The 15,639-nt window shown below is 38.3% G+C and overlaps 1 long non-coding RNA gene across 1 annotated transcript; it reads right to left on the reverse strand.

Annotated features, from left to right (window-relative positions):
- Window positions 1-8,110: 8,110 nt before the first annotated feature.
- Window positions 8,111-8,738, reverse strand: LOC122007941. Its single transcript, XR_006119154.1, has 3 exons — window positions 8,674-8,738; window positions 8,437-8,544; window positions 8,111-8,259 (listed from the first exon to the last, which is right to left on the reverse strand). It is a non-coding gene; the product is annotated as an uncharacterized LOC122007941 (long non-coding RNA).
- Window positions 8,739-15,639: the final 6,901 nt, after the last annotated feature.

Below are 15,639 nucleotides of genomic sequence, written 5' to 3' on the forward strand. Positions count from 1 at the left end.
CTCCCACTGCAACAGCCGCCACCTTAGTAGCATTGCCCATGTAGACGGTAATCTCTCCTTCAGATAGTCGTCGGGTTTCCTGGAACCCCTGCAAGGCTCCCGTATCTACACAACAGGTGCTGGTAGATAACACCGCTAAACATGTTTCAACAACTAGAGCATGAGATATACCTTTGTTTTGGTTCCTACGAGGACAGTCCGCCTTCCAATGTCCTGCCTGCTTGCAGATGAAGCACTTGCCCTTCGGCTTCTTCACTCCAGCTTTAAATCCTGTATTCTGAGATTTATTCACTTTCTTTGCTAAGCCAGCTTGTTTCTTCTTCTTCTTTCCTCTCGGTTTAGAAGTAGAACCATTCTCAGCATAGTGAATTTGAGAATTGTGATGAAATAATCCTTCTGCTGCTTGAAGTTCTGTCAGTAGTTCCGCTAATGAATAAATCCTTTTATTCATATTATAGTTCAGGCGGAACTGCTCAAAACTTCTAGGTAGCGTTTGGAGGATCATATCGATCTGGGTTTCCCCATCAATTTCTCCTCCAAGGATTTGTATTTCGTTCAGATAAGCCATCATTTTTAGGATATGATCCCTAACAAGAGTACCCTCTTGCATGGTGGCTGTCATTATCTTTCTCATGGCTTCTTGCCTAGAAGCCCTATCCTGATGACCAAAGTGTTCCTTGAGATTGTTCATAATATCATAAGTTGTTGGTAAATCTTGATGCTGATGTTGCAATACATTTGACATTAAAGCCAAAATGTAACACCGCGCCATCTCATCTGCTTTTACCCATTTCCTATGATATTCAATCTCCTCTTGGGTAGATTCACCAGTAGGTGCTTCAGGTCAAGGCTCAGTCAGTACAAATTTATAGCTTTCAACAGTAAGAACAATGTCCAGGTTCCTTTTCCAATCTATGTAATTAGGTCCAGTAAGTCTATTCTGTTGAAGTATGATGGATAGTGGGTTGAAAGTCATCCTAAGAATCACAAATAACTTTTGGTCAGAACTCTAAATTTAGAATAATATTGATTCCTCAAACAATACTATTTTAAATTAACCAACACCTCAAAACACCGTGAATATTGTATGTCACGATAGTGTGGACGTATACAAATTCAGCATTTGTAAAAGGAGGGTTGAACCCATTAATTTTATTATCTTGTCAACCTAACTTTTTGACAAATAAAATTAATAGTTAGTATCTTTTGGTCACACAAATAATAGCAGTGACTCCGATGGGGAGGATACTATTAGATGTGTCTAAGTGTATACCATTACTTGACACTAAGTCCATTAATAAGATTATGCCCCTTCCGATGGGGAAGATCACACGCTCTTAATTAACTTCCTATAGTCATCCGAAATGGAAGTCTGTTCTAGTGATCCACAAACAAGCTCATCCGATATGGAGGAAGGCACTCAGAGCCAACGCGCAAGCTTGTTTGCATCACTTACAAACCAGTAATGGAGACCATGGGATTTACTTTAAAATCCCTCTCCCACTTAGTTATTTATAAATGAGGAATTTTAACTATGCTAGCCTACTAAACATGTATACTAACATGCACACACAGCACAATAAAAAAGCAATAAATAGAAAATCTAATTTTCAACTATTATGGCTTTTATCTATAGTTGTCCTCCATGTGTTGTCATCCCAAGCTGTTGTCATCCCAAGCTGCTGCCATATTTGGCCACCGCTACCGGGTCTAGCTGTCACATCCATCTTACTCCTTGTTCCACTGCGCCTCTGGTCCTCAGAAAGTTCCACGCTTTGTAAGATTCGATCCGCGACAACAATAGAATTTTACATTTTTGATCCTATATTCCATAAAAGGAATGTACATGTATCTAGATCAAACATAAAATCCTAATAAAACTAAATACAGCTCATGCTGTATTTTATAATACAATCATGCACACACATATAAATGCCCTTGACATATCCAAGGGTCCAATCACACACATAATAATTAAAAGTCATAATAGTTGGATTCTGCATCCACAAAGTTAGCACATCCTACTATTAACCTGCCTAAATTATGTATGACATGTGCATAATTAAACTAATACCAAATACACAGAGGCAAAACCCTAGCTCTGATACCAATTGTTGGTTGCTACTCGGAAAACCTAGAGGTTCCACTGTACAAAAATTTTGTACAAAGGTTTGAACCTTTTCCTAGCTACCATGTGTTCTTTTAAATTAAATTTTGGATCGCCTGCGGAACTTAACACGTTTGATCCAAAACTTAATCTATTCGTTCTTTTAGGTTTTGACTTGGGTCTCCTGTGGAACTTAACACGTTCGACCCAAATCACCTTAAGATATTAATTTTATTAAATATTAATTTCCATAATTGGTTCCCAGTACTGACGTGGCGAGGCACACGGCCTTCTTGGATATGGGAGCAACCACCACCGACTAGACAAAACCTTTTATAGAAAGCTAATATTTAATTTCCTAAAATAACTTTAGGTTAACCAAAAGGAACAATCAAATCACAAGGAAAAATAAAATAAAAGAACACAACATCAAAAAACATATTCGAAATACTAGAATCGTAAGCCTCTTGTATTTGGTATTATTTCCATAAATAACTAGTATGATGCGGAAAGGAAAAATTACTAGGTATACCTTCTAGAAAGACCTCTTGATCTTCTACCGTATTCCTCTTCTAACCTCGGACGTTGTGTGGGCAACGATCTTCCGAGATGAGAAAACACCAACCACCTTCTTCTCCTCCTAGCTAGGTTCGGCCACAATAAGGAAGCTTTACCAAGGATGAAGAACAAAACACCAACCAAGCTCCAAGAGATGCAAGCTTTCTCTCCTCCTTCTTCTTCTTCTCCAAGTAGTATCCGGCCACCACAAGAGCTCCAAGGGAGATGAAGGATTCGGCCACCACAAGAGGAAGAGAGGGAGAGGATGATGGCCGGCCACAACACCAAGGAAAAGAGGGAGAGAAATAATAGAGGTTGTATCTCTTGAAGGCACCCCAACCCCCTCTTTTATATTCCTTAGCCTTGGTAAATTAGGAAATTTAATTACAATAAAATTTCCTTAATTTCCTTGACATGATTTAATTGAGAAAAATAAAATAAAATTTCCCAATTAAACTATAATGGCCGGCCACATCATGGAGGAATAAATTAGACAAGTTTTAATCAACAAATTAAAACTTCCTAATTTGTTTCCGGAAATTTTAAAAATAAAATTTCTCTTCAAAGATCTTTTCATGGTTGATAAAAAGAAATTTCTGTAATTTTAATTTTTCAACATGTGAATAATTTTTAAAGAGAAAATAAAATATCTCACCAATCTACAAATAAGGAAAGAGATCTAATCTCTTTCTTTAATCTTTTGTAGATCCTTTACAAGAGAGATATTTTAATTATAATTCTCTTTAATAAATTATATCTTCCACATAATAAAAATTAAAATTAAAATTCTTTTTAATTTAATATGGCCGGCCCCCTCTAGCTTGGGTTCAAGCTAGGGCCGGCCACCTTAAACCATGCTTAGGCCGACCCTAGCTTGATTCCAAGCTAGCTTGGCCGGCTCCCTTTAGGTAGGTATAGAAGGTGGATATAGGTGGGTATAGTTCTCTATAAATAAGAGGCTACGATAGGGACCGAGAGGAGAAATTGGTTTTGGTCTCCCGATAAAATTAAGCATCCCGTGTTCGCCCCGAACACACAACTTAATTTTATCAATAATAATTCATTCCACTAGAGAACTATTATTGAACTACCGCACCAATCCCAAATTACATTTTTGGGCTCCTTCTTATTATGAGTGTGTTAGTCTCCCTGTGTTTAAGATATCGAATGTCCACTAATTAAGTGAGTTACTGACAACTCATTTAATTAATATCTAAGTCCAAGAGTAGTACCACTCAACCTTATCGTCATGTCGGACTAAGTCCACCTGCAGGGTTTAACATGACAATCTTTATGAGCTCCTCTTGAGGACATTATCAACCTAGTATCTCTAGGACACAGTTTCCTTCTATAATCAACAACACACACTATAAGTGATACCATTTCCCAACTTATCGGGTTTATTGATTCAACGAACTAAATCTCACCCATTGATAAATTAAAGAAATGAATATCAAATATATGTGCTTGTTATTATATTAGGATTAAGAGCACACACTTCCATAATAACTAAGGTCTTTGTTCCTTTATAAAGTCAGTATAAAAGAAACGACCTCAAATGGTCCTACTCAATACACTCTGAGTGTACTAGTGTAATTATACAGTCAAGATAAACTGATACCTAATTACACTACGACCTTCTAATTGTTTGTTCCTTTTCATTTTGGTCATCAGCTACTGTTTATAATTTATAAGGTACTGATAACATCATCTTCAGCATGTGACACCACATACTATATTATTTACAATATAAATTAATTGAACAACTACAATCAAATGTAGATAATTTGACCAAATGTGATTTTTTATTCAAAATAAATGTTTACAAAAGCTTAGGCTTTTAGTATACACTCCAACAAAATCGACCCTAACAAGTGGTATCAGAGCGAGGTCGCTCTTCACCGGAATTATCGCCAGAAGGGGCAACAAGCTAGAGGGAGGAGAAGTTGAAGAAAATTTCAAAAGTCAAAGACTTCATCAAAAGGCTCAACTTCAAATGGAATTCCAAGATGGAAATCGACCCTAAGAAGATGGGGAAACCTTCACAAGTCAAGCAAAATCAATTGGAGAATCGAGTGTCATCCCTACACATGAAGGTATAATTAGTTCAATTAAAAATAAAAATCATACACTACAACAAAAATGACTTTTCGCAGCACGCAAATTCACTTTTCGCAGCGCGCATTGCGCACTGCACAATTAAAAGCTGTAACACCCCTAGAAAGCCTAGATAAAGTAAGGGCAATGAGAGTACGAATGTAATGAAAAGAATGTGTAGATAGTGTACGTTGAATGTTACGATGGGAAGGATTTAGATGATTAAAAACTTTATGAAAGAAAATAAAGTTGAGAATATAAAGTTCTATACATGATTTATAATGCAAGGAATTAATGTAAACAAAAGAGATATGAGATATTATATATGCATGTATGAAATATTTATGCATAATGCATATACATGAATTATTTTGTACAAAAATATGTTAGGAGAAGGATTTGATCCTTGGTTCTCTTGTGGATGCATGCATGTGTTAACCAAGTGTGATAGGAGTGAATATTGTAAGAGGAGAGATGGGAATTATAATTAAAGGAAAGAAAGGAGAGAAATTAAGAGAAAGAAAAGAGAGAAACTCAAGAAGCATTTCTCTAGCATATTCTTTCTCATTAAGAGGAGAAGTAAATGAGGAGGATGAATCAAGTCAAGTTTCCTCCCCTCACTTTAGTATAAATAGGCATGGGGGGGGGGGGCCTCATCCTCAACTCACTCTCCTCCTCTCCTCCATTTGTGCCGAGCACTCTCCCTCCCTCTTTCCTCTTGTTGCCGAGAGCAACAACTCTCCCCTTCTTTCTTTCTTTTTGTTGCCGAGCAACACAAGAGGAAGAAGCCTCCTCTTCTTCCTCCTCCTCTCCACCAAAAGACCTAGCCACTTCTTCCTCCATTGGTGCCGAGCAAATCAAGCAAGGAAGAAAGGTCCACAAGAAAGTTCTCAACTCTAGGAAACTTAAGCAAAGAAGGTAAGCTTCCCCTCACCTGCGGTACAAGGCTTTCATGTGATTTTCGGATTCTTTTTCTATGCCTTGAAAGAAAGTTTTCCCCTATGTTTGTATACATATATGATGCATGATCAGAGGTGCATGTAACCCTAGAATTTCAATCAAAAATATTGTAAATAGGTTAGGAAAATTATTGTCTAACCAAACTAGTGCAAGTTTTCCCCTATGAAATGCTAAGGACCTTCCTATGGTTTTCTTGCTTGGAAGTTGATTGGAACCAAAAGAACCCCACTCTCATGTTTCGGCCAAGAAAGAATTTAGGGTTAGGAGGACCTTGAATTTAAAATAACTATGCTTATATGACATGATATAAAGTTCTTAAGAGTTGTATACTTGTATGTTGAAAGAAACTCATGAACCTTACTCTTAATATTTCGGCCATGGTAAGGTGATAGTTTAGAGAAGCTTAAACAAAATTCTAATATGCTCAATGACCTCTATGATATTATGTTATGAAAGATGATTAATGCTCTCATGTTTAATTGGAATGTAGAAAATTAGTTACATGATTTATGACATGTAAGATCACAAGAGTCCTAGCTTGTTTATGATCCAACCTTGTGTATGATGTTCTTAGTAAATCTTGCTATGAAATTACTTAGGTTTCCCATGCTTTAGGCCACTTAAAGGAAGTTTATATTCTATGAATTTCGGCCAAGTAAGGTTTAAAGGACCTAGAGGCCTTGGAAATGAAACCTAAGGGGTTAAAAGTACTTCTTATGAAAACTTGATAATGTGTGAATGTGATACATGTTTGTATGACCTAAATGAATCATTATGTGTTCGGCCATGAAGGGATAGATGCCCTAGAAACCCTAGAACAAAAATTAAATATGTCTATGCCATGCTGTATGAAAATGATATGATAATAAGTTAGAATGCATGATTGCTTTAGTTACGAAATGATATGCATAATGAAGTTATATTATGAAATATGCCATGATGTGTTATAGCATAGAAAATGCTATACATAATGAAAAGAAATGAAGTTATGTTATGATATGTGATAGCATAGAAAATGCTATACATAATGAAAAGAAATGAAGTTATGTTATGATATGTGATAGCATAGAAAATGCTATACATAATGAAAAGAAATGAAAAAGAATAAATGCATGAAAGATTGTTAAGGACATGATATGATAGTTATGCATGATAAGTTATTTTTATGGTTTGTACCAAGGGTGGGCTCCGTAAACGCCCCGGGGTCGATGGAGTAAGACTCGGGCCTCGTCAGTAATGGGCCTTTGAGTGCCCTAGGTCGATGGAGTAAGACTCGGGCCTAGTATGTATGCATGGTAGGGCTCAAGACTTGCTACCTTGGACCTACGCATTAAGTATGTGGTACAAACCGGGATCCCAAATGATGATGATATTAATTTCAAGTACTATTAAGTATAAGTTTTCAAATTCACGATGCATTGCCTACATTCATATGTGCTTGAATTATATGATGATATGATATAATGTCATGTGATATTATGATATGAATATGATGCCCTTGTATGTCTCATGCTTGTGATTTATTTGTTTTATGATATGATATTCATGCTTCTATGAAATGATATGTGAATAAGAAATATGCATGATATGTTTGAATAGAATGATATGTTATGTTGATCCATTCTTGATATATGATGATTCTCGGTTTTAGTGAGTAGGAAAGGAACTTACTGAGCCATGAGTGCTCATAGCTTACTTTCCTTGTACCGCAGATAAAAGAGAAAGTTGGATGTACAACGGAGCAGCAGGAGGAGCAGATAGTGATGTGTGTGGTGGTGGCTCGACAAGAACGATTCGGACAAATTAATATTTTTAGTTATAAGTTCAATATATGCACATTTGAACAAATCAGAATATGTGATATTATGCTTAATAAATTAAATTCTTTAAAGTTTTTATTCTTCCGCTGTTATAACTAAAGCATGTACGTAAGTAGTATAAGAACGTAGCGCCTCCTTTGGTTGGGTAAGAAGGGTGGGCGTTACAAAAGCTGTTGAAAGTTATAAATTATTCGCGGCGTGCTTTTATGCGTTGCGAATAGTATTTTTCGCAGCGCGCAAAGCACGCCGCAGATACTATTATCCGCAGCGTGCTTTGTGCGTTGCGGATAGTATTTTCCGCAGCGCGCAAAGCACACCGTGAATAATAGTATCCGCGGCGTGCTTTGCGCACTGCGGAAAATACTATCGACAGCGCGCAAACGTATGTTGTTGATGGTCTTAATTATATTAAAAATAATAATTTGACGAAAATAATAAATTAAAATTTTACAACAAATTTAGTGTAAATCAAATCCATACAAAATTAATAAAAGTCATAGTTTTTCATTATACCACAAAAACTCAAAACATCTAAAACAATATATTAAATCTCTAGCAAACTAGCAATTACATAACAACAATTTAACTTACAATCCAAACAAATTAGTATAATATGTATCAATCACACAATACTATAAATTTAGATAACCATGCGACCGTGCTTCCTATTGCATCATCGAGAAACTGCATTTCATCATTTGGTCGAATTAGGTCCACCTGAAATTGAACACATGTACCAACTCACAAGTAAAAAACAGTTGAACACATGTACAAGGAGGTATAGAAAAAGCATTTTAGGTTGTATAAATAAAGATCTTAAGTATAAATTCTTATGAAAAACAAGATCAGTGGAATAAAATACTAAAGAAATCTAAAATGAGTGGACATGCTTACTATTTTCTCTCCAACAGCTTGAGTACTAGGCTCCCCATTTTTTTTCTTGTGACCTTCAATCCAAACTTGCGATCTTGTAATTTTTGTATCTACCAGACTTGTCTTTTCCTTAAATATAGAAATATATACAAAATCATTACAACACAATTCAAAAGATACATATATCATTACTTATTACTTAAATTATAAAAAATTAAAAATAATTACCATAATGTGAGTCAAATGAGCATAACCTACCTGAATGGAGAAGTCTCAAATCTTGTTAAGGCACTACCACAACAAATCTACTGATATTTTGAGTTGGAAAATCCAAATTGGATATGCTTCAACTGTTACCGATAAGAATTAAATCCACGTAATTATTTAACAAAGAACATACAAGAAACTAAGACGGGAAAGTGAAACTGTTCGACCAGAAGGAACAACAACTACATAATATCTTTCCGATCTTGTAGCAGCAAATCAAACTCAGAAAAGCAAGTAGCATGGAAGTTCCATCTCAGATATGCTCGTTGAGAAGAACTACCTTAGCACAAATCATGGAGCTTTCTAGATATGTAGCAAGCCAACAGCGACCAAGCCAACACTCAGACGCCATCACAATGCAAGACCAAACACTACTGTGCGAAAAACAATCAAACATGCAAGTTAACTTTTTGATTACCATGAAAGAAAATCACATATAAAAAATTGATTCCTACATCATTATATTTTAAACAAATAAATATCATGTATTATTCACACAAGTTTTACAAAACTTATAATTACAAAACTTGAAAAAACCTATCATTATATTTTAATAGGTAGAGGTAACTGACAAAGTTTTTCCTTGGTATTATGCCCTTCCATCATGTAATTGCCACAAAGTTAATTTTTTTTTTATGGATAACAGTATATAAATATGATCATTCTTCGGCATGTGCTAAACAGATTTGCTATTGTTATAAGAGAGATAGTTCAATAAACTAGATTGCAAATGAATCATAGAGATTGCAGGAACCTAAGTTGAAATAAAACGTTTAATATGTCATCAAGATAATATACATACTAAACCTAGAACTCTATCATAGAAAAAAACAAAAAAGAAATTTTTTTTAAAAAAAGAAGAAAATAAAGTATGGAAAACCTAGAACTCTATCATAGAACTCTTATCCTAATTGTTAGAAAAAGAGGTAGAAACATGGGAGAATTAGGATATACACAAACCTAAGAGGAGATGAACTCTTATCCATTAGATTAATTCTAAACTAAATAAATCTACATACAATCAACAACTAATTACAACATGTATCAACTAATGATATACCAATCATACTAACTGATCTAGTAATCCAATTAACCCTAATTCCTACACCTTACCTCAAATCACAGCTATTGTTGATGCTGGAACAAGTAGAGCAGAACCAAGAACACCAACAGTACACAGAACCTCATCTCACAGTAGTGCTTGTTGATCCACAGCACTCAACCTCATTGGAATCAATCGGATCACAACAGGAGGTCAAGCAGGGAGATCACTGATCAATTAACCATCCTTCTAGCCTCTGCCCGGCAGCTCAAGAACACCTCCCTGATACCAACATCTCCAAATCTGTAACCTAATTCAACCGAAAAGAAGATGAGGATCGGTAACAGAAAAGAAGACCTAAGCTTACCTCAATCGGTTGTCTCCAGAAGGTATCGACCAATCCGATCCACTTTGAGTGTAACGACCCACCTTCTACTAACTAAGCTGTAAGGTCGGACAGTCACATTATGATGTGCTAACTATTTCATAACCATCATTAAATCTAAGTACGGAAGCTGTACTAATCAAAATTTTGCTAAACTATTATCATTTCTTTGTTTTATACGTGCTAGGGGGTGTAATCTAAGCTATTCATAATGTAATTTACATCCCTCATGGTCAAGGAGCTGAACTAGAGGTTTCCCAGCTGATTTCAGCCCTCCCAATCGATCCACAGATCGATTGGAATGGTCGAATCGATCCGGTGATCGATTCAGCAGGCTACTGTATGCGGGACTCAGGTTGGATCGATCCAGTGATCGATCCAGCATGCTACTGTGCTCGAGGCAATATTCTGGATCGATCTGCTGATCGATCTAAACTGGTCAATCGATCCAGTGATCGATCCCAGAGCCTTCTGTTCGTGACAGAATTTGCTGGATCGATCGGCTGATCGATCCAGAGGCCTACTGTTCGCGAAACAAGTTGCCCAGTCGATCAACCAATCGATTGGGAAGCCCCCAATCGATCAGCTGATCGATTGGGGTTTCTGATTTCGTGCCTAAGGTCTGATTTCAGCACTATCTCGTGCCAAATCACATACCATAACTCCAATAATGACTGAGAAACATCCTAATGGTAAATAATTAACATTCTAACATGACATAGTTCACTAGTTCATAGCATTTAAACATTCTAGAGAGCGTAGAAAGAATAAAACTAAAGTTCCAATGTTAAAGCAAATTGTTAGGTCCCTGAGATCTTCATTCCAAGTCCCATCCACACACATCTTCATCGCATTGTCCTCCAGCCTCCGCTAGTCCATCTTTCCTTTACCTTTATCTGCAGTATAAGGAAAATAGCATCTGTAAGCTTGAGAGCTTAGTAAGAAACCATCTACCTCACTAAAACATGCACACGATGCAATTTATGTTTTTTTTAAAACATGCTATTTGGAAAAACATACTGAAAATGCTAAACATGGCATGGCATATAACACATAGGACTAAGAAACTGATCATGGCAATAAAGCTAATTATAAACCATCACATTGTAGCAATAGGAGAACTAAACTGATGCTAAAGTTGTGCTGAACTCACATAACTATTTCGTGGGTTTGAAAACTATATTCATAATTAGATTAAAATAATAATCAAGCTGCTGTTTGGGCCCGGCAACTGTACTTCCTATGCGCGCATCCCTAACTAGACCCGGGTTTGCAAGTCCCGAATTTAGTAGGGTTACTAGGTTGTCTGAACCTAGGGACGACTGTGGGAGTCCAACCCAATGGATATCTAATCCAGTACAGTGCCACTGAGAAAGTAAAATACTGAACATAAGCTAATAACTATTGTCTTGCTTTTACTAGGTTGTCTAAACCCAGAACTAGGTTATCTGCACCTAGAGGCGACTGTGGGAGCTCACCCATCGGACATCTAGTCCATAATAACTGTAGCAAGACTAAATAAGCTGTAAAATGCTTCTATTGCATTTATCTAGGCTACTAAAATGCCTACGTTGCGTTTTAACTGTGCTATTAATTTAATCGAACACTTGGTATGTGCTAGTTCGCATCCTTTGTGTCGAAAAACTGCATATAGCTAAATTAAAAGCATACAATCATCCGAAAAGCTACTTATACTGCAGGTGAGGGGTTTCTTACCTCGTGCTCAAAGTTTCTTACGATTCTAATCGCTAGATTTCCCGGAGAAGACGATCCTTTCGACGATCTTCTCGCGTCTATGCGCTCCTCTCGCGGAGGGGAGCGTCCTCGTATCCAAGATGTCGCTGGAAAGTCCTCCTATGGCCCTAGGTACGAAATCCCTAGGTGTGCTTGTGGTTGGCGCCGAGAGAAGGAGGAGGGGAAGTGGGCGGCGGTGAGGGTTTGAGGGAGAGGAAAAGTTACATTAAAATAACTCTTCACCTATTAATTCCCTATTTATATTAAGTGGGTAATTCCACCCAACCCTGATATAAATTTAATTGGTTCCCTTTCCTTTCAGCACAGCCCTGCTGGGTTTACCTGGTTACTAAGGTTCACCATAAGTCGTAGAACCCAATAGGTCTCGGGTTCAATTCGCGCGTAGGCTATTTTCGTTTCCTATTTATTTTTGTTACTTCCGCTACTCTAAAAATTCTGTAAAAATATCCTAAAATACCAGAAAAATACTAGGATATTTCTAATAATTATTTTGAGAATTTTAGGGCGTTACATTGAGGAGCCACGGATCGTTATGTGAACAACTCAAGAAGGAGGAAACGAAGGGTCAATCGGTCGGAAACAACCAAAACCAAGCCCTCCACTGTGCCCTAGCCACCTAGCCATCGTCGCTCACGTGTATGAACCGACCGAGGAAGGGATCACTCCATCGAAAGAGCTTGGACAGCGTCAGCACCTTTAAGAATCCTGAGACGGTCCTCAGGCGACGCGAAGAGGCCCAGATCGTCGGAAAGCAGTCACCCTCTGTCGGCATCGGGTGCGTCGGATCTTTTGCGTGAGAGAAGAGAGAGATCGAAGTGAGAAGGAGAAGGGCTTCGGCTGGATCTGAGCTTAAGGGTCGATGCCGGCAAAGAAAAGATCGCCGGAGCTGAAGCCTTGCTCCCGTCGGCGTCGATCGTCCGCGAGAGAGAACAGAGAAGAGAGGGAAGTTGGGGTCGCGAGGGGTTGGGGAAGAGAGGTTCTGTGAGATCTCGGAAAAATTTAATTAATAGGGTTATTTGGAAAATAGCCTTATAAAATTTTTCCGGAATTTTTAGAAATTTTCTAGGAATTTTTCGGAGCTCGTATGACGGGTTTTGAGGGGATTAATTTCAGGTACGGATAAAGTCTGTTTGGGATACCCATTTAAGGGAGGAAATGTTTGATTATATAAATTCTTTTCTTTTTCTTATTTTTCCCCCCTCCCCTAACGCCGATCCTCTCCTCACCCGACCCGAGTCTTCTTCCTCCTTCCCCTCTTCCTCCCAGATCCCCTTCCTCTGTTCTCTCTTGCGGACGAAGCAAAGCCGACGGTTCCGGTGGCTGTCGACCTTGACGGAAACCAGTGGAGTCACCGGAGCTTGCTGGAGCACGACGGGACTAGTGGAGTACAGATCTCCTTCGGTCGAGGGGTTGCGGTTCGGTGGATTCAACGATCGATCATCGGCGATACGGCAACTAGGGCACGGCGGGGGGTTGATTCGTGTCATCTCCTAGCCAATTGACCTTCCCTTTCCTCTCCTCGCGTTGCTCACAGTGCGATCCACCCCTTCATTGGCCGGATTTGGATCGAGAGACGCCACCGAGCAGCGATCTTGGAGGTAAGGCATCGCCGGATCTTTGGTGGATTCAAAGGTTCGTTAGGTCAGAGTTCTTCCGGCATTGATTCTTCTTGTGCTAGTATTTCCTCTTGAGCAGATCTTGCACCTCCTGTTCTTGTGGTGGATTGGGAGATTCGGTTGATGATGGAGGTGTGCTTGAGCTATCGGGCAATGCCTAGAAGAGTTGCTACTGGATCTGTGATCTCCATTTCTTGATCTCACTTTGAGCTGATCAATGAGGGAAGATTTTGGCAAAGTGAGTGCTGTGGATCAACAAGTGCGGCTGTGAGGTTCTGATCTGTTCTGTTCTGTGGAATTGTGATCGTGAGGTATTTCCTTGCCGACAGCACTCCAACCAGCAATAGTATCGGCTGGGATTCGAGGTAAGGTGTAGGGTAATTGTTTCATGTGTTGAGGAATTGGATTCATGTATTGGATTAGGACTACATTGGATTAATCCATGATTAGTTGTATGAGGTAGTTGATATATGATGTGTAGATCATGATTGGATTTGATTATTTTAGATGGATGATCATGTGTAGGTTTGATTGGAGGTTGTAATTGGTTAGTTGATTATGATTAGATATATTTGCTTAGATTTAATCTAATGGAATGATTAGGGTTAAGACAATTAACCCTAGTCAACTATTGAGTTTTAATTTAAGTTTATATTTCTAATCTAATTGGTGATTAGGGATTGGGTAACTAACCATAATTGACCGTTAGGTTTAATTATGTAGATTGAGGTTGTGTGATTAGGGTTTTGCCCTAATTTAGTTTTAGGGATTTTATTTAGCTATTCATTTGGATTTAGCTAAATAAAATATATATTGTTTGTTTGACACAGGACTCTGATTCGAGACAGACGTCTCGACCTTGGATTGCTTGATCATACCTTCTATTTGAGGCGGGTACCCTTTGACTTACCTCTTGATAGTGTCTTTTGATATGTGCAGTTTATATATACTTACTATTGATTGGTAGATTTAGCACTTCCCTGGTTATAGGTTATTCGATACCTGTAGACGGTTACTAGTGATTGGTAGTTCAACACTTCCCTTGGATTTAGGTTTGGTTGATACTTGATACATGCTTCTACTGTTATCTGCTATACATTAGGCTGGTATACCTTTACTTCTTACCATGTGTATATGTGTTCGTGGATATGGATATTTATAGTGCTTCACTATACTGGATTAGTTATTATACATATTGGATATGTGATGTTGGATTCATATTGCTTATATCGTTGTTATATATGTGTTCTTGGATTTATGCTGCTTCTATCAGGGTTATTTATGTGTGTACCTTTTTGACACACATATATATGGAAGAGGATATGTTCAGGTATGACATATTGTAGCCGCACTCACCATATCGCATGATTGCATGCTGGGTGATTGACGACTCCATTGTTGTTGAGCTCGTCGGCCGGCTACATGGACCTCTACACACGTGACCACTGCATAGGTAGTGGCACAGCACTTAGGGTGTGTATGGTAGGTTGCTCGGTGGTGCACCGCCGGGGTGCTCATGGGTAGCACGATACAGCGGGGTTGCAGCCGGAGTCCCTCCCCGTCATTGTGTACCGGGAGATGAGAGCATTGCGCTCCCTCACTATGTCTGAGGTAGGAGGATAGGTGTACTCCGACAGCATCCCGTCCACTCGGTCACTCTTCAGGGGCAGTGATGGCAGAGTGCACGATGTCACAGCCCTACCCACTCGGTCTCACCATTGTGTGTGAGATGGTTGACTGGTTGACAGGGGTGACCATGTCATATTGCATCATATGCACGGATTGCATTCATTATGATTGATGCGTTTTAGTGATTGCATATGATTGACATGCATACAGGATACATGCTTTTGCTCTGACTATTTTTATCTCTGTATGTAGACAGTCAGTTGCCCAAGCCTCGCAGGTGAGTACAGTTTATTTCAGTTATGCATTTTCTTATTATTCTTGCTATAGATTGTACTTTATGCCTATTGCTGGTTATTACAGTTTATCTCAGCTATGCATATCTGTTATACTGTTAGGAGACTGTACCGTAGGTTGTACTGTTAGGAGACTGTACTGTAGGCTCTATGGTTTAGTGTACTGTACCATAGGATGTTGCTAGTAGTTATATGTTGTTGTACATATATATTGGATTACCTGCTGAGTTCTTTGAA

The sequence above is a fragment of the Zingiber officinale genome, chromosome 8A (assembly GCF_018446385.1).
Source record: "Zingiber officinale cultivar Zhangliang chromosome 8A, Zo_v1.1, whole genome shotgun sequence".
Lineage (NCBI taxonomy): Eukaryota > Viridiplantae > Streptophyta > Magnoliopsida > Zingiberales > Zingiberaceae > Zingiber > Zingiber officinale.